This window comes from Giraffa tippelskirchi, chromosome X (genome assembly GCF_054371585.1).
Source record: "Giraffa tippelskirchi isolate mGirTip1 chromosome X, T2T-mGirTip1v1.2.pri, whole genome shotgun sequence".
In the NCBI taxonomy this organism is placed as follows: Eukaryota; Metazoa; Chordata; class Mammalia; order Artiodactyla; family Giraffidae; genus Giraffa; species Giraffa tippelskirchi.
This window is the reverse complement of record NC_137289.1, coordinates 76231101-76250840: the sequence shown is the minus strand read 5'-3', so window position 1 is coordinate 76250840 and position 19740 is coordinate 76231101.

The window sequence follows — 19740 nt, the reverse complement described above, 5'->3', positions numbered from 1 at the left end:
ATTTTAAAAATAATCTTTGGCTTTTTACGGGGGAGAGGTAAGCAAAATGCTGAAAATGGACTTTAAAAACTTTAAAATAGTTAAAATAATTTATTGTATATTTATATTTGTATGCTGTGTGCAGAGCTTTCGAATCTAATCCTTGTTCATTATAATGCTGTTTCTCAAGGCTGAAGATTTAATTAGAAACACGTGATCTGCCAAACAGCCTGGCAAAATATCATATCAATAACTTGTTAATATCATTAACAGTATCATTTTGAATCAGCTTTATTTGTGAATGGGGAATGGATATTACGTAGGGTCATCCAGTCAGCTCTGATTGTTGAAATCTGAATTTGAAATACACACAAACACATACACACAGTGCCATTAATGTCTGCATCCAGTGCTGCTAATATCTGCATTCTAATAACTAAAGTAAGAGATTGAGTTGAAAAATAAAAATTCCTTCATCCATACCCGCCCTCCATATTTCTTGGATATATGGCATTTTGAGGCAACCACCTTAATGCAATTGGTAAAAATTAATGTGTGAAGCTGACACCTTCTTTTAATTCCTGAGCCTCATCCATCAGTTTTCTACATGCTTGGGTATGAAGAAGAGAGAGCTTGAAGCTCAGGGATAGTGTTAATGCAAAGAAAGGAAATTAGACACTCTCTGGCAGACAAACCACATCTAAATATGAAACAGATGTTGACCACCCTTGCTCACCTCAGAGAGGTTTATCAATCATTCTCACCAAAGTTTGTGCTCCTTCTCTGAGACGTCATTGTGCCTTCCATTGATCTGCTTCTACAATTGTTTTATTTCTCCTTTGTGAAGATAATGTTAATACTCACCTATTTTTGATTAATAAATGCATATAAATATATTTGACTATTTAATAACAGTACTTGTTCTGTTTTCTACTGGAAAGCCCAAGGAATTGACAGTTAAACAAGCTTCATGATTGTGCTATGCTTCTTATATTAGTGGATGAAATAGTAAGAGTTGATTTCTTATTCTCAGCTGCAGACTTATTCAGAGAATACTTAATTATATTTCTAGCAGTTATTTTGTTTCACTTGGTAATATAAATGCTTTATATTTAGTACTGAAAAAACTTCATTTATCATGATGGATTCAATTTCCCCTTAGAAGCTAATTTGGTTCTAACAGACCTTTAAAAATCTTTAGTGTTTTTTGATTATAAAAATAATATATTCATTCTTTAAAAAATAAAATAACTAAAGACATGAAAAAGTAGGAAATGAAACTTCCCATATTGATGATAAGAGCAAGGGGTAGAGTAAGGATGAGGAATGTCTACCTTATGTATTATTGGTAATAAAGAAAATGATTTAAGTCTTGACTAAGCTGTTTTGACAACCATTTGAAAATTTCCTGATTTTACCTAGTGCATAAAATTGTTACTAGATTTAAATACCTGCTAACTGTAATACGCTACCCAGGGTATAAAATTTTAAAATATATTATTCACAGACTATGTGGTGTGATTTTTGTGAAATAGTAGTCATGGAAAACAAGTATGAATGTCCCAAGAAGTTATAGGTCTGATTTTTTTAAAGCTTAGCTACCTAAAACCATTAAGGTAAAATAGTTCAGTAATTTATCAAAATTGATGTACAGAACTATCTTAGAATATTAAATAATAAAACTGATTATAAATTTAACACCAAATAAGTTTAATCAGCATCAGCAGTGGAGTTTTTATGTGTATAACTAATCCTGTACTCCATCTCCTGTTTCATGGGGCTGGCGCTTAAATCTGTCTTTAGCACTGGCCCACTGCTTCAGGCTCATGTTGTAATGGCAAAAGATAGAGTTAAAAGCAAAGTTATCTAGGTCTTTTTACTTTTGCTTACTCTGTGATCAGGGAGAAGTGTGTTCATAAAGAAAGGGTCAATGAACAATGGTCAGAGGAAGCTAAAGTCCAAGGAAGTGAAATGATTGTGGGAGAGCACCTATGTTTTACTAAATGGGTCCAAGTCACTTGATTCAGTAGAGCTCCTTTCCACCTTCTGACAGAACTTACAGTGGAGCTTGCTTAACTGCTGTTGGGAAACTTTAGACTAGGTAATATTTCAGAATATCAGATATGAAAAATCATTTTCTTGATTTTTAAAAAATGAATAGTGAAGTTTACATACTGAACAGTTTTGTCTGATATCAAGTCAAAAGTCTATATCAGATTATCAAGTATCTGATGATGTACATACTTAGAATAGAGATAGTCAATCCTTGAAAGCCCCTTGATATCTCCTGCTATGATACCTGAATCTCTGTCCATAAGTAAATTTTAAGTGTGCATAATTTTGATCAGAACTAACTAATTCCAATGTTCCAAGAGCCACACTAGAGAAAATCAGACTTGGATTCAAGACAGAGTAAATAACTCCTCTGTATGATTTGAACGCTGCTGAACAGGTGCCAAACCTCTATGATTCTGGCAGATCCCCAGGGATACCTGACCTTTCCTGTAAAAAAGATTACTTTAGAGCAGCATTTCTCAAACTGTGTCCTAAATAACACTAGTCTACTGTGTTATATCTGGAAAAGTGTTTTATGACCAAGTAAGTCTAAGAAATACTTGACGTAAGGAAAGAGCAAATTAGCCAAGATGGCGTGATCAGGCTCTCTCACCCCACAGCCTCCCGCTCTTGCCCCACATTTTGTAAACAATGTTTATGTAACAGCTAAGATCACTTATAGAACTGTGCATGCACGTTAGTAGGTACTCGCTTGACCACGAGCTGTTTTGTGTGGTACGCCTGTATGATCTTCACCATGAAAGTACTGGCTACTGCTCCACTGGGGCTACGCTGGAACGACATCATGATTATGTTATATAAGGTTATGCTATGGCTCCGTTATGGTTATCCTGTGGCTGCTGATACGGCTGCTGTGTCAGCCAAAAGAGAGGCTGTGTAATCGTTGCCCTGCCAACCAGGGGAGAAGAAACGTGTCTGCAGTTCCTAGGGCTCCTCAAGTCTCCTTTCAGCCTCTTAACCCACACTTTGCCTACCCTGGGTTCAGCAAACAGTACGAACAGTGTGAACAGCGAGACAATCAGTGTCATGAACAGGATGAAGAGCAATAATACACTTGGTTAAATCTAATTTGAGAAGTAGCTTTACTGACATGGGCTTCCCTGTGGCTCAGCTGGTAAAGAATCCGCCTGCAATGTGGGAGACCTGGGTTCAATCCCTGGGTTGGGAAGATCCCCTGGAGAAGGGAACTGCTACCCACTCCAGTATTCTGGCCTGGAGAATTCCATGGACTGTATACAGGGTATACAAAGAGTCTGACATGACTGAGCGACTTTCACTTTCACTTTCACTTTACTGACATAATTCTTATAGCTTTTCATAAGCTAATGGACACTGTAATCTTTTTAATGGATCAATGATGCATAGAAATTTTCAAGTTTTGTTGGTGATGAAATACATTTTGTGTGGAATAACTTTAGTGACTGGTGCTCTTCAGACTTTTTCCTTCCATATGTTTCAAGCTAAGCTCATTAAGTGGGAACTCATAACTTGCTTATAATTCTACAATATCATGAAAACATACAGAGACCATTTGATCAGTCATATAACTATATCAGTGATACTTGAACCAGAAGCAGCAGCTTCACTGGAAGAATTTCTAGAAATGAAATTTTTTTTAATTTATTTATTTTAATTGGTGGCTAATTACTTTACAATATTGTAGTGGTTTTTGCCATACATTGATCCCACCCCACATCTACTGAGTCAGAGACTCTAGGAGTATGGCCCAACAATCTGTTTAACAAGAACTTCTGGTGCTTCTGGGCTTCCCTGGTGGCTCAGATGGTAAAAAATCTGCCTACAATTCGGGAGATCCGGGTGTGATCCCTGGGTTGGGAAAATCCCTTGGAGAAGGGAATGGCTACCCAATCCAGTATTCTTGCCTGGAGAATTCCAGGGACAGAGAAGCCTGGCAACAGGCTACAGTCCTCGGGGTCACAAAGAGTTGGACACTACTGAATGACTTTCTTTTTCACTTTTTCTGGTGATTCTGTTGCACAATACAGTTTGAAAATCCCTGAATTATATCAGTGTGTTGGGGACAGGCTTTGGACAAAAGAGGAAGGTGGTAGTGACAGAGAGATGAGATTTTCTATGTATTGGATAAGAATTGTAAACATCTCAGGAGTGAGTGACATAGAGGTGAGCTACAATCCTGGGTAAGGATCACATTGTTCTATATATATGAAGAAGGTTGGATGAGAATGAACTACAGTGTAGTACATTAATTATAGCTAAGATGTCTTGATATTAAAAATATTTTTATTTTAATAAAAAAGAGAATATTGAAGGCTAAGTGGTATAGTATCAATGAGCATAGCTTAACAGTCAGACAGACTTGGATTTAAATTTTTACTCCATCACATTTTAGCTCCATGGCCTGGAAAATTATGTTACTTTTCTTAGCTTTTATGATTCTCAATGAAATCAATAATAGCCCCTAACAACCAGCTTGTAGTGTAGATTAGATAAAATGCATGTAAAGTGTTTAGCATGCTGTCTGGTACCTAGTAGCTACACAATAAATGGGAGTTCTTAACATTATGCTCTAGATTTGGCTTGGGATAAATTTTAAAAAAAGGGCTTGCCATGGCTTTGCAGACATAAATCTGCCTATAGTAGAAAGTATCATATGAAACAGGTCTGACTTGAGAAAAGGGAAAACATCAGAAGTGGGGAAATGTCAGATGACACGGTTACAGAGAAGCCTCAATCAAATTAACAAAATGGAAAGATAGAATGAAGCTTGATTGCAAGGCTTTCACTTATAATTTTAAAAGCTTGGCTAGGATGGAAGAGCTTAGTTAGAAGGTAAAGTCCTGTGGTGTCTGCTCTAGATATGTGTTGTAATGTAGAGAAGTTTTAAGGAGTAATTTTAATGTAATCGAATTATTTAAAAATATGTTACAAAAGTATCCAAAGCAAATATAAGAAAGGAAACAATAAGTATAAGAACTGAAATCAATGAGATTGAGAACAGAGAAAGAATAGAGAAAAAAAACACAAAAAATGGTTCTTTGAAAAAATCAATAAAAATTGATAACCATCTAACAAATGAAGGGGGGGGGAAAGCACAAATAACCAAAATCATGAATTAAAGAAGAGATATCACTACTGACACTACAGCCATTAATAGGATAATAAAGTACCTTATGAACATGTACATACATCCTCCAACTTAGATAAAATGGATCAGTTCCTTAAAAACCATGAGCTATTACAATATTGTAAAGTAATTAGCCCCCAACTAAAATAAATAAATTTATAAAAAAATAAAAATAAAAACCATGAGCTACCACAATGCACACAAGGTCAATTCTACATCTATAAAAGAACCAGAATTCATAATACTAAACCTTCCAAAAAGAAAAATACTGAGTTTCAGCAAATATTTAGGGGGAAAAATCAATACATTTTCTATACAATCTCTTCCAGAAAACAGAACGGGAAGGAACACTTAACTAATGTGTTTTAAGACCAACATTAAAAGCAAAGACAATATGAGAAAATTATAAAATATTAACCAACATGAGCATAAACTCAAAAATCCTCAATGAAATATTAACAATTCAAATCCAACAATATATAAAAACTAATATATTATCAACAAGTGGAATTTATCTCAGGAATGCAAGACTTTTAACATTTGAAAATCAATCAATATAATTCACCATATCAACAAATCAAAAAAGAAAAAATATGTATAATCATTTCAGTCGATGAGATAAAGCAGTTAACAGAATCCTGCATTCATGCCTGATGATAAATCTGATGAAGGACATCTGAAAAAAAAAAAAAAAACCTACAGCAAATGATGAAGGACTGTTTTTCACTACAATAAGAAACTAGGGTTTCCCAGGTGGCACTAATGGTAAAGAACCTGCTTACCAATGCAGGAGAGGCTGAAGACAAGGGTTCAATCCCTGGTCAGACAGACCCACTGGAGGAGGGCATGGCAACCCACTCCAGTATTCTTGCGTGGAGAATTTCATGGACAGAGAAGTCTGGCAGGCTATAGTCCATAGGGTCACAAAGAGTCAGACAGGACTAAGATGACTTACACACACACACAATCAAAAACTAGCAAAGATATCTTCTCTTACCACTTCTTTTTTTTATAATTATAATTTTATTTTATTCTATTTTTTAATTAGTTTATTTTCTATTTTTTAACTTTACAATTTTGTATTTGTTTTGCCATACATTGACATGAATCCACCATGGGCATACATGTTTTCCCCTTCCAGAACCCCCCTTCCACCTCTCTCCCCATTCTTGAAGCCCTTGACAGTGAAAAAGGGAAGAAAACAAAATAAAAGGACTCCAAATTTGAAAGGAAAACAATTAAAAGCTACCCCATCTGCAAATGACATGTTTGTCTATGTACACAATCCCAAGGAGTCTACAAAAAGCCTCTGGAACTAATATAAGTGAGTTTGAGATGGCTGCAGGTTATAAGGTGGTCATATAAAAATCAATATTTCTATACACTACCAATGAACAACTGGAAATTGAAATAAAAATGAACAATATATTTCACAATATACTCCAGGGAAATATTAAAGTATATATCAAACAATATATGAGCTGTATGATAAAAACTATAAAACATTGATGAAAGAAATAAAATAAGGCAGATTCTTTACTGTTTAAGCCACCAGGGAAGCTAAAATAAGGCCTAAGAAAACAGAAAACACACCGTACTAATGGACTGGAAGTTTCCATCTAGTGATAATGCCAATTCTCTCCAAATTTGTCTGCGAATATAATGCAATACCAATAAAAAATCCCAACAAGATTCTTTGTATATATAAACAAGTAGTTTCTAATAGTTACATTGAAGGGTAAGGGTACTAGAATAGCCATAGGCATATTAATTTTGAAAAAAAAGCAAAGTTGAAGGGCACACACTACTCAATATGAAGATGTACTGTAAAGCTACAATAATCAAAACTATGTGGTATTGGAGAAAAGATAGATACTTAGTGAAATCAGAAGAGAGAGTCCAGATATAGCCAGATATAGACCCACACAAATACGGTGAACCAACTTTTGACAAAGATGTAAAGACAATTCAATGGAGAAAGGCAACTCTTTTCAACAAATGATACTGAAAAAACTGAATAAAAATTGATGAACTTAATCCTAAACATTTCACCATATGCAAAAGAGCAGATAATAGAGCACAGTTGTTATTGTTCAGTCACCAAGTCATGTCTGACTCTTCACTACCCGGTGGACTGCAGCATGCCAGGGCTCCCTGTCCCTCACCATCTCCCGGAGTTTGCCCAAATTTATGTCCATTGCATCGGTGATGCCATCCAACCATCTCATAGATCACAGACCTAAATTTAATACTATAAAACTCATAGAAGAAACTGTAGGCGCAAATTTTCATACCTTTGGGTTGAATAAAGACTTCTTAATTATGACATCAAAAGCAAAATTCATAAAAACCTCACTAAGTTGTATTTTACGAGAATTACTTTGCTCTGCTAAGGACACTATAAATAAAATTAGAAGACAAGCTACAGTCTGGCAAACGATGTTTGCAAATTGCTTATCTGATAAAAGAGCTTCCCTGGTGGCTCAGATGGTAAAGCATCTTCCAGCAATGCGGGAGGCCCGGGTTCGATCCATGGGTTGGGAAGATCCTCTGGAGAAGGAAATGGCAACCCACTCCAGTGCTCTTGCCTGGAAAATCTCATGGATGGAGGAGCCTGGTAGGCTACAGTCCATGGGGTTGCAAAGAGTCAGACACAACTGAGCGACTTCACTTTCACTTTGATCTGATAAAAGACATGTAACCAGAATAGATTTTTAAAACTCCCAAATCTCAACAATAAGAAACAAGCCAATTTCTAAAAACGGATAAAAGATTTTGACAAACACATCACCAAAGAAGATAAATGGATGACAAGTAAGCATATGAAATGTCTCTGCTTTTCAATAGGCTATCTAGGTTTGTCATAGCTTTTCTTCAAAGGAGCAAGTGTCTTTTAATTTCGTGGCTGCAGTCACCATCTGCAGTGATTTTGGAGCCCAAGAAAATAAAGTCTCTCACTGTTTCCATTGTTTCCCCATCTATTTGCCATGAAGAGATGGGACCAGATGCCATGATCTTAGTTTTGGGAATGTTGAGTTTTAAGCCAGCTTTTTCACTCCCCTCTCTCATTTTCATCAAGAGGCTCTTTAATTCCTCTTTGCTTTCTGCCATAAGGGTGGTGTCATCTGCATATCTGAGGTTATTGATATTTCTCCCATAAGTAAGCAGAGACATTACATGGCCAACAAAGGTCTGTCTAGTCAAAGCAATGGTTTTTCCAGGATTCATATATGGATGTGAGAGTTGGACCATAAGGAAAGCTGAATGCTGAAGAATCGATGCTTTTGAATTGTGATGTTGGAAAAGACTCTTGAGAGTTCCTTGGATTGCAAGGAGATGAAACTCGTCAATCCTAAAGGAAATCAGTCCTGAATATTCATTGGAAGGACTGATGCTGAAACTGAAGCTTCAATACTTTGGCCACCTGATGTGAAGAACTGACTCATTGGAAAAGACCCTAATATGGGAAAGATCAAAAGCCAGAGGAGAAGGGGATGACAGAGGATGAGATGGTTGGATGGCATCACCGACTCGATGGACATGAGTTTGAGCAAGCTCCAGGAGTTGGTGATGGACAGCGAAGCCTGGTTTTCTGCAGTCCATGGGGTTGCAAAGAGTCAGACATGACTGAGTGATGGAACTGAACTGAACTAAAGGATATGAAATACACTCAGCATCATAAGTTATCAGGGTAATTTAAATTAAAGCCATGCAATGCCATTAAATACTTATTAGATTGGAAATAAACAGTTATAAAAACCTGACACTAGAAAGTGCTGGAAAACAATACAATGGGAAAGACTAAAGATCTTGTTAAGAAAAATGGAAGTATCAAGGGAGCATTTCATGCAAGCATGGGTACAATAAAGGACAGAAATGATAAGGACCTAAAAGAAGCAGAAAAGATTAAGAAAGTGTGGAGCCTGATAGGCTACGGTTCATGGGGTTGCAGAGTCGGATACAATTGAGAGACTATAGAAGAACTATACAAAAAAGAACTTAATGAGCAGGATGATAATGATGATGTGGTTGATCACCTAGAGCCAGACATCCTGGAATGTGAAGTCAAGTAGGCCTTAGGAAGCATTACTACAAACAAGCTAGTGAAAGTGATAGAATTCCAGCTGAGCTATTTAAAATTCTGAAAGACAATAGTGGATAGTGTTAAAGTGCTGCACTCAATATGCGAGCAATTTTGGAAAACTCAGCAGCAGACACAAGACTAGAAAAAGATCAGTTTTCATTTCAATCCCAAAGAAGGGCAGTGCCAAAAATGTTCAAACTAAGACACAACTGCACTCATTTTGCACGCTAATAAGGTTATGCTCAAAATCCTTCAATCTAGGCTACAGCAGTGCATGAACCAATGATGAACTTCCAGATATACAAGCTGGGTTTAGAAAAGGCAGAGGAACCAGAGATCAAATTGCCAACATCAGTTGGATCATAGAGAAAGCAAGGGAATTCCAGAAAAACACAAACGTCTGCTTCATTGACTATGAAAAGCCTTTGATTGTGTGGATCACAACAAATTGTGAAAAATTCTTAAAAAGGTAGGAATACCAGACCACCCTACCTGTCTCCTGAGAAACCTGTATGTGTGTCAAGGAGCAACAGTTAGAAAGTTGCATGGAAAAACTGACTGGTTCAAAATTGGGAAAGGAGTGTCAAGACTGTTTATTGTCACCCTATTTATTTAACTTACATGCAGAGTACATCATACAAAACACCAGGCTGGATGAATCACAAGCTAGAATCAAGATTGCTGGGAAAAATACCAACAACCTCAAATATGCAGGTGGAGTTAGTTCAGTTCAGTTCAGTTCAGTCACTCAGTCATGTTCGACCATTTGCGACTCCATGGACTGCAGCACACCAGGCTTCCCTGTCCATCACCAACTCCTGGAGCTTCCTCAAACTCATGTCCATCAAGTCGGTGATGCCATCCAACCATCTCATCCTCTGTCACCCCTTTCTCCTCCCACCTTCAGTCTTTCCCAGCATCAGGGTCTTTTCCAATGAGTAGATTCTTCACAGCAGGTGGCCAAAGTATTGGAGTTTCAGCTTCAGCATCAGTCTTTCCAATGAATATTCAGGATTGATTTCCTTTAGCATGGACTTGTTGGATCTCCTTGCAGTCCAAGGTGGAGCACACCATGCAAAGTGCTGGGCTGGATGAAGCACAAGCCAGAATCAAGACTGCCGGGAGAAATATTGATAACCTCATATATGCAGACGACACCACCCTTATAGCAGAAAGCAAAGAGGAACTAAAGAGCCTCTTGATGAAGGTGAAAGAGGAGAGGGAAAAAATTGGCTTAAAACTGAACATAGCATCCAGTCCCATCACTTCATGGCAAATAGATGGGAAAACAATGAAAACAGTAACAGACTTTAATTTCTTGGTTTCCAAATTTACTGCAGATGGTGACTGAAGCCATGAAATTAAAAGATGCTTCCAAGATGCCTTGGAAGAAAAGCTATGACAAACCTAAACAGCATATTAAAAAGCAGAGACATTACTCTGACAATAAAGGTCCATATAGTCAAAGCAATGGTTTTTCTAGTAGTCATGAATGGATGTGAGATTTGGACCATAAAGAAGGCTGCTCACCAAAGAACTGATGCATTTGAACTGTTGTGTTGGAGAAGACTCTTGGGAATCCCTTGGACTGCAAGGAGATCAAACCAGTCAATCCTAAAGGAAATCTACCCTGAATATTCATGGGAATGACTGATGCTGAAGCTCCAATACTGGCCATCTCATGCAAAGAGCTGACTGACTGGAAAAGACCATGATGCTTGGAAAGAATGAAGGCAAAAGGAAAAGGAGGCAGAAGATGAGATGATTAGATATCATCACCAACTCAAAGGACATGAATTTGAGCAAACTCTGGAAGATAGTGGAGGACAGAGGAGTCTGGAGTGCTGCAGTCCATGTGATCGCAAAGAATTGGACACAACTTAGTGACCGAGCAGCAACAGCAATTGCTGACAAGGTTGAGGAACAATTGAAACACTGTACCGCTGCTGGTGGAAGAATGGAGTAGGTGCAGCCACTTTGACAAACAGTTTGGCAGTTTCTTATGAAAGTTAATATAGAGTTACTATGACATCAATCAATCCCATTTCCAGGTATTTATCCTAGAGAAGATAAAACTTATGTTTACACAGAAGAGTACACACAAATATTTATTACAGTTTTATTCATAAGTGCCCCAAACTGAAAACAGCCCAGATGTTTTTCAACAGTTGTACATCCATACAATGAAATTCTACTCAGTAGTAAAAAGGAATGGATTGTGTGTATATATATATATATATATATATATATATATATATATATATGGACGAATGAAGCTTAAGTACCTTTTACTAAGTTAAAGAATGCAGACCCAAAAGGATACACGTTATATTATTCTGTTTATGAATTTATGGAAAAGATAAATCTATAGAGACAATGAATATCAGGGGTTAGTACTGAGAAGAAAGTCTGAATACAAAGTGGGTAGCATGACGGAATTCTTCAGGGTGTTGGAATTATTCTTTATCCTATAGTGATGGTGATTTCAGGAATTCATTTATGTATTAAAATTCATAGACCAGTTCACCAATAGAAAACTTAATTTTAATATTTGTGAACTAAAATTAATAGTGATGAACAATTTTTTAAAAAAAATCCAGATAACCATTAGCACTGGGATTATGAATTCCTAATGGGCAGGTCAGGCATATGCATCCCAAAGGAAGCCTTCAGTCTCCGTGGTGAATACACTCTTGGGGCATTCTTGAAGGAGAGGGTTAGAATTAACTGTCAGACCATGAACTAGTAACAGGTTTTATCCAAAGAAAACAGTTATCTATTATCAAATAGCCATTCTTACTCTGATGATAGGGAGAAATCATTGGGAGGGCATTTCCCCTGGTTTTCCATCCTATCAGATCTTTGTTCAAGACCCACCAAATGTGCATTTGTGTAGCTATATAAAAAGGTTGATATGTGTCAATGTCATTCTTTAGTAGAAATTAATTACTTGTGACTAGAGTAACCATGACTACCTTTCTATTTACTTCTCCCTCTCCTATTTAAAAACAAAACCAAAATATTAAAATTTTCATATGCTTCTGTATAGGTAATTCTGCAAAAGATTAAAAAAGACTATAAATACACATATGAATCAGAGGTGTTACAGTTCATCCGTAGTATACCGTGCTAATTTTTATGATTTTAACAATAAGAAGTATGGTAATTAGTCACTTTCTACTTCTGGCAATGTTAAATAAAGCAGACTAGTTAGAATCTAAAATAAACAGGTTTATTTTATTATAAATCAAAGTCAAATAGACATTCCAAGTGGGCTAACACCTTTCTTTTTAAGCATGGCATTTGTAACACCAAAATCTTCTATCAGCTTTATTTATATTTAAGTTAGGTAAAATTTGAAGTGACTTCCTTAGAAATGGCTTTTTTTTTTCTAAAAGAGGTATTTTCTCTGAAAGTCCAGATAGTAAATAATTTAAGATTTACAGTCCATAGACCCTCTTACTCAACTACTAATAATTGCCTTGTACTGCAAAAGCAGCCATAGATAATGTGTAAAGAAATGAAAATGGCTGTATTAAAATAAGATTTTGTTTACAAAAATTGTGTTGACTATAGATTGTCAACTACTGCAGTATAGGTGATGATAAGTTTTCTCTGATGCATTTGTATTCATTTCCACAGGATAGAAATGCTGAACAATGAAAATGAATCCTATTTCACACCACTCAGAAAAATTAACTTGAAATGGGTCAAAGACTTGAACATTAGACATGATGCCATAAAACTCCTAGAAGAACACCAATACAGTATACTAACACATATATATGGTATTTAGTCAATTGGTAAAGATAACCCTGTATGCGAGACATCAAAAGAGACACAGATAAATAGAAAGTATTATAGACTCTATGGGAGAGGGCGAGGGCAGGATGATATGGGAGAACGGCATGGAAGCATGTAAATTATCATATGTGAAATGAATCGCCAGTCCAGGTTCAATGCATGATAAAGGGTGCTCAAGCCTGGTGCACCAGGATGACCCGGAGGGATGGGATGAGGAGGGAGGTGGGAGGGGGGTTCTGGAAGGGGAACACGTGTACACCCATGGTGGATTCATGTCAGTGTATGGTAAAACAAATACAATATTGTAAAGTTAAAAAATAAAAAATAAACTAATTGAAAAAAAAAAAAAACTCCTAGAAGAAAATCTAAGGAAGTTCCTCGATAATGGTCATGGCAATGATTTCTTGGATATGACACCAAAAACACAAACATCAAAAATCAACCAGTGGGACTGTATCAAACATAAAAGCTTCTGCATAGCAAAAGAAACAGTCAATGAAATAAAAAGGCAACTTGCAGAATGGAAGAAAAATTTCCTAAACCATATATCAAATAAGGGGTTCAGTTCAGTTCAGTCGCTCAGTCGTGTCCAACTCTTTGAGACCCCATGAACCGCAGCATGCCAGGCCTCCCTGTCCATCACCAACTCCCTGAGTCCACCCAAACCCATGTCCAATGAGTCGATGATGCCATCCAGGCATCTCATCCTCTGTTGTCCCCTTCTCCCGCTCTCAATCTTTCCCAGCATAAGGGTCTTTTCAAATGAGTCAGCTCTTTGCATCAGGTGGCCAAACTATTGGAGTTTCAGCTTCAACATCAGTCCTCCCACTGAATACCCAGGATTGATCTCCCTTAGGATGGACTGGTTCGATCTCCTTGCAGTCCAAGGGACTCTCAAGAGTCTTTTCCAACACCACAGTTCAAAAGTATCAATTCTTTGCACTCAGCTTTCTTTATAGTCCAACTCTCACATCCATACATGACCACTGGAAAAACCATAGCCTTGACTAGACGGACCTTTTTTGCCAAAGTAATGTCTCTGCGTTTTAATATGCTGTCTAGGTTGGTCATAACTTTCCTTCCAAGGAGTAGGCGTCCTTAATTTCATGGCTGCAGTCACCATCTGCATTTGAATACAGAGTTCCAAAGAATAGCAAGGAGAGATAAGAAAGCCTTCCTCAGTGATCAATGCAAAAAAATAGAGGAAAACAACAGAATGGGAAAGACTAGAGATTTCTTCAAGAAAATTAGCGATACCAAGGGAACATTTCATGCAAAGATGGGCTCAATAAAGAACAGAAATGGTAGGGGCCTAACAGAAGCAGAAGATATTATGAAGAGGTGGCAAGAATACACAGAAGAATTGTACAAAAAAGTTCTTCACAACCCAGACAATCACGATGGTGTGATCACTCACCTAGAGCAAGACATCCTGGAATGTGAAGTCAAGTGGGCCTTAGAAAGCATCACTACGAACAAAGCTAGTGGAGGTGATGGAATTCCAGTTGAGCTATTTCAAATCCTCAAGCATGATGCTGTGAAAGTGCTGCACTTGATATGCCAGCAAATTTGGAAAACTCAGCAGTGGCCACAGGACTGGAAAAGGTCAGTTTTCATCCCAATCCCAAAGAAAGGCAATGCCAAAGAATGCTTGAACTACCGCATGATTGCACTCATCTCACACGCTAGTAAAGTAATGCTCAAAATTCTCCAAGCCAGGCTTCAGCAATACGTGAACCGTGAACTTCCAGATGTTCAAGATGGTTTTAGAAAAGGCAGAGGAACCAGAGATCAAATTGCCAACATCTGATGGATCATCGAAAAAGCAAGAGAGTACCAAAAAAACATCTATTTCTGCTTTATTGACTATGCCAAAGCCTTTGACTGTGTGGATCACAATAAAGTGTGGAAAATTCTGAAAGAGATGGGAATACAAGACCATCTGACCTGTCTCTTGAGAAACCTGTATGCAGGTCAGGAAGCAACAGTTAGAACTGGACATGGAACAACAGACTGGTTCCAAATAGGAAAAGGAGTATGTCAAGGATCTATATTGTCACCCTGCTTATTTAAATTATATGCAGAGTACATCATGAGAAATGCTGGGCTGGAGGAAACACAAGCTGGAATCAAGATTGCTGGGAGAAATATCAATAACCTCAGATATGCAGATGACACCACCCTTATGGCAGAAAGTGAAGAAGAACTAAAGAGCCTCTTGATGAAAGTGAAAGGGGAGAGTGAAAAAGTTGGCTTAAAGCTCAACATTCCGAAAACTAGGATCATGGCATCCGGTCCCATCATTTCATGGCAGGTAGATGGAGAAACAGTGGAAACAGTGGCTGACTTTATTTTTCTGGGCTCCAAAATCACTGCAGATGGTGACTGCAGCCATGAAATTAAATAAGGGGTTAATATTAAAAAAAAAACCAACTCATAACACTCAATAACAACAACTAACAGTCTAATTAAAAATGGACAGATGAACTAAATAGACATTTTCCAAATATGATATTCAAATGGCTAACAAATAAATGAGAAGATTCTCAACATCGCTAATCATCAGAGTAATGCAAATCAAAACCACAATGAAATATCACCTCTTACCTGTTAGAATGGTTATCATTAAGAAGACAAGGGGGCTTCCCTGGTTGCTCAGTGCTAAAGTATCCGCATGCAAACGCAGGAGACACACGTTAGATCCCTGGTCCAGAGGATCCCACTTGTCATGGAGCAACTAAACCTGTGCACCACAATTATTGAGCTTGTGCTCTAAAGCCCTGGAGTTACAACTGAGGCCACACACCACAACGACTGAAACCCATGCAGCCTAGAACCCATGCTCTACAAGAGAAACCACTGCAATGAGAAGCCTGTGCACCACAACTGGAGAATAGCCCCCGCTATGCACAACTAGAGAAAAACCTGCACAACAACGAACACCTAGCATAGCCAAAAATAAATAAATAAAACCATTTTTAAAAAAAGAAGACAAGAGAGGGACTTCCCTGATGGTTCAGTTAGACCAAGAGGGTTAGACTTCCCTCTTCTACTGCAGGAGGTGCAGCTCGATCCCTGGTTGGGGACCTGGAAGCCGTGTGGCACAGCCAAAAAAAAAAAAAAGGAGAGTCCTCAAAATTTTAAACATTCATCTACCATATGATCTAGCAATTCCACTTTTGGGTAAAGATCAACCCAAATATCCAAGAATGTATTGCTTTATCCATAATATGAACTAATTATGTAGCCATTAATATTACAACATAGGTTTAATTTCATGTATAATGTTCATAAATAATAAATTAACAAGTGGAAAAGCAGGTCATGAAAGATGTGATCTCATTTTTGTAAAGAAAATATGCACACATAGAAAAAAGACAACAAAATGCCATTTTGAAACAACGTATCTATAAGAATTTTTATTTGTTTTGTGTTTTACTGTTTCCCATATTTCATACAATGACTATATGCTTATTTTATAATATGAAATATTATTTTAAAGCAGCCTTTATTTTTCTTTATTAATTCTGGCAGCAATTCATCTCTGCTGTAAAATATTTAGAAAAGCTAGCAAGTTATAAAAAAAGAAATAAAGCCTCTATAATACCACCACTACCAAGAGACTGCTTTGCGCATTGTATTAATATATCAGAATGATTTTACCCACAAGTGGTAGAAAATTTGACTCAAAGAGGCATAAACAATAAGGATATTTTTTATCTTAATAAGGATCCCAGAGATAGGAAGAGATTCAGAGATAGTTGATTCAGCAGCTCTAACATACCATTAGGTTGTTAATTTTGCAGGGGTGGGGGGTTCACAAATCTGTTCTCCACAGCATCTTAAAGCAATTTCCTCCTATGTTTATGTGATAGTTGCCAGAAGCAACCAGGGTTACAGGCTTCATTGTTCTCATCCAGGGACTTCTGCTGGAAGTCCCTGTTCTAAAACAGAAGATCCAATATAAGGGCTGTGTCATTGTGGTTTTAAATATACTTACATATCAGTTCACTTCAGTTCAGTCACTCCGTCGTGCCCAACTCTTTGCGACCCCATGGACTGCAGCACGCCAGGCTTCTCTGTCCATCACCAACTCCCAGAGTTGACTCAAACTCATGTCCATTGAGTCGGTGATGCCATCCAATCATCTCATCCTCTGTCATCCCCTTCTCCTCCCGCCTTCAATCTTTCCCAGCATCAGGGTCTTTTCAAATGAGTCAGCTCTTCACATCAGGTGGCAAAAGTATTGGAGCTTCAGCTTCGACATCAGTCCTTCCAATGAATATTCAGGACTGATTTCCTTTAGGATGGACTGGTTGGATCTCCTTGCTGTCCAACGGACTCTCAAGAGTCTTCTCCAACACCACAGTGCAAAAGCATCAATTCTTCGGTGCTCAGCTTTCTTTATAGTTCAACTCTCACATCCATACATGACTACTGGAAAAACCATAGTCTTGACAAGAGAGACCTTTGTTTGCAAAGTAATGTCTCTGCTTTTTAATATGTTGTCTAGGTTGGTCATAACTTTCCTTCCAAGGAGTAAGCATCTTTTAATTTCATGGCAGCAATCATGTATACATTTATATATACATACTGATAATTTTTCAGCCAGAATGATTTTCTCTCTTAATAAAGGATTGACAACCAAGAAAGTCAGGACTGTTATTGAAGAAAAATAGACAATGAAATTATTATGGTACTAGACCTAAAAGTTTCTAACTACTAGAAGCAACTGCAGACACAACCTTGTCAGGATAATCACTGACAACCATGTTATTTGCCATCTTTTTGTCTTCAGGAAGGGGCAAAAACAGAACAGGTCTGTGTTTGGTTAAAGCTCACAGTTACAGTTCAGTCTCTCAGTCATGTCTGACTTTGTGACCCCATGGACTGCATCAGGCAAGGCTTCCTTGTCCTTCATCATCTCCCAGAGCTTGCTCAAACTCATGTCCATGAGTTGGTGATGCCATCCAACCACCTCATCCTCTGTCGTCCCCTTCTCCTTCTGCCTCTAATCTTTCCCAGCGTCAGGGTCTTTTCCAATGAGTCGGCTATTTGCATCAGGTGGCCAAGGTATTGGAGATTCAGTTTCAGCGTCAGTCCTTCCAATGAATATTCAGGGTTGATTTCCTTTAGGATTGACTGATTTGATATTCTTGCAGTCCAAGAGATTCTCAAGAGTCTTCCTCAATACCACAGTTCAAAAGCATCGATTCCTTGGTGCTCAGCCTTCTTTATGGTCCAACTCTCACATCCATACATGACTACTGGAAAAACCATAGCTTTGACTATACAAACCTTTGGTGGCAAAGTAATGTCTCTTTTTAATATACTGTCTAGGTTTGTCATAGCTTTACTTCCAAGGAGTAAGTTCATAAACACTGCAAATTAAGAGCAATATGTCAGGGGCTCCCACTTGCCCACAGACAGTTTCCATTCAACTATCTCCATTTTAACAAATACTCATCTTAATGGCTGGAAAAACACTAAATTCTAGGTAGCAATCCTAATCACATGCTGAAATGCAAACTTCTCCTCTATAATGGTGATACAGATGATTGATTACTTATTGAAACTATGCCAAAGAGTATACAGTATTATACTGAAATATTGAGTCTATTTTTTCATGTAAAGATGGACTAGAATCAAATATTATTAGAGGGACGAATAATTAGGAAATTCATGACATTGATTGTAGTTTGTAGTTCTATTGTAAAAGGTATCATCTGTTAGCTGAAGACTGTCTAGGATTGGAGATATTTTATAGCCTGTTCAGGGCCACTAACAGAGAAATACATATAAAGGCCATATAAGTAGCAAATTAATCACCTGCTTATTTTTTAATATCATGCAGTAAAATTGAATTTTTCTTTTAGTGTACAGTTCTATGAATGTTTTTTATTGAAGTATACTTGATTTACAGTATTATATTAGCTTCAGGTGTACAACATAGTGACTCAATATTTTTATAGATTATATTCCATTTAAAATTATTATAAAATACTGGTTATATTCCCTGTACTGTACAATATATCCTTGTAGCTTGTTTGTCTTATTCATATTAGTTTGTAACTTTTAATCCCCTACACTTACCTTGCCTCTCCACTTCTCCCTCTCCCCACTGGTAACCACTACTCTGTTCCCTGTATCTGTGAGTCTGTTTATGTTTGATTCTGTTTCATTTTATTTGTCTCATTTTTTAAAGTTCACGTATAAGTGCTAACATAACATATGTATATGGGCTTCCCTGGTGGCTCAGTGGTAAAAAATCTGCCTGCACTGCAGGAGACCCAGGTTCGATCCCTGGGTCAGGAAGATTCCCTAGAAGAGGGCATGGCAACCCACTACAGTACTCTTGCCTAGAGAATCCCATGGACAGAGGAATCTGGTGGGCTGAAGTTCATAGGGTCACACAGAATCAGACACGACCGAAGTGACTAAGCAGCAGCAACAACACATGTATATATTTGTGTAATCACCACAACAGTGTACAAAACTCTTTCATCACTTCCCAAAATTCTATTGTGTCACCTCTTTATAGTTACACCCTCTCCTACTTCCAAATTCCTGGCAACCACTGATCTGTTTTCTGTTCTTATAGTTTGATCTTTTCAACAATGTTATTAAAATAGAATCATACTGCATGTAATCTTTTTAGACTTGATTTTTTTACTCAATATGACATTCTCCA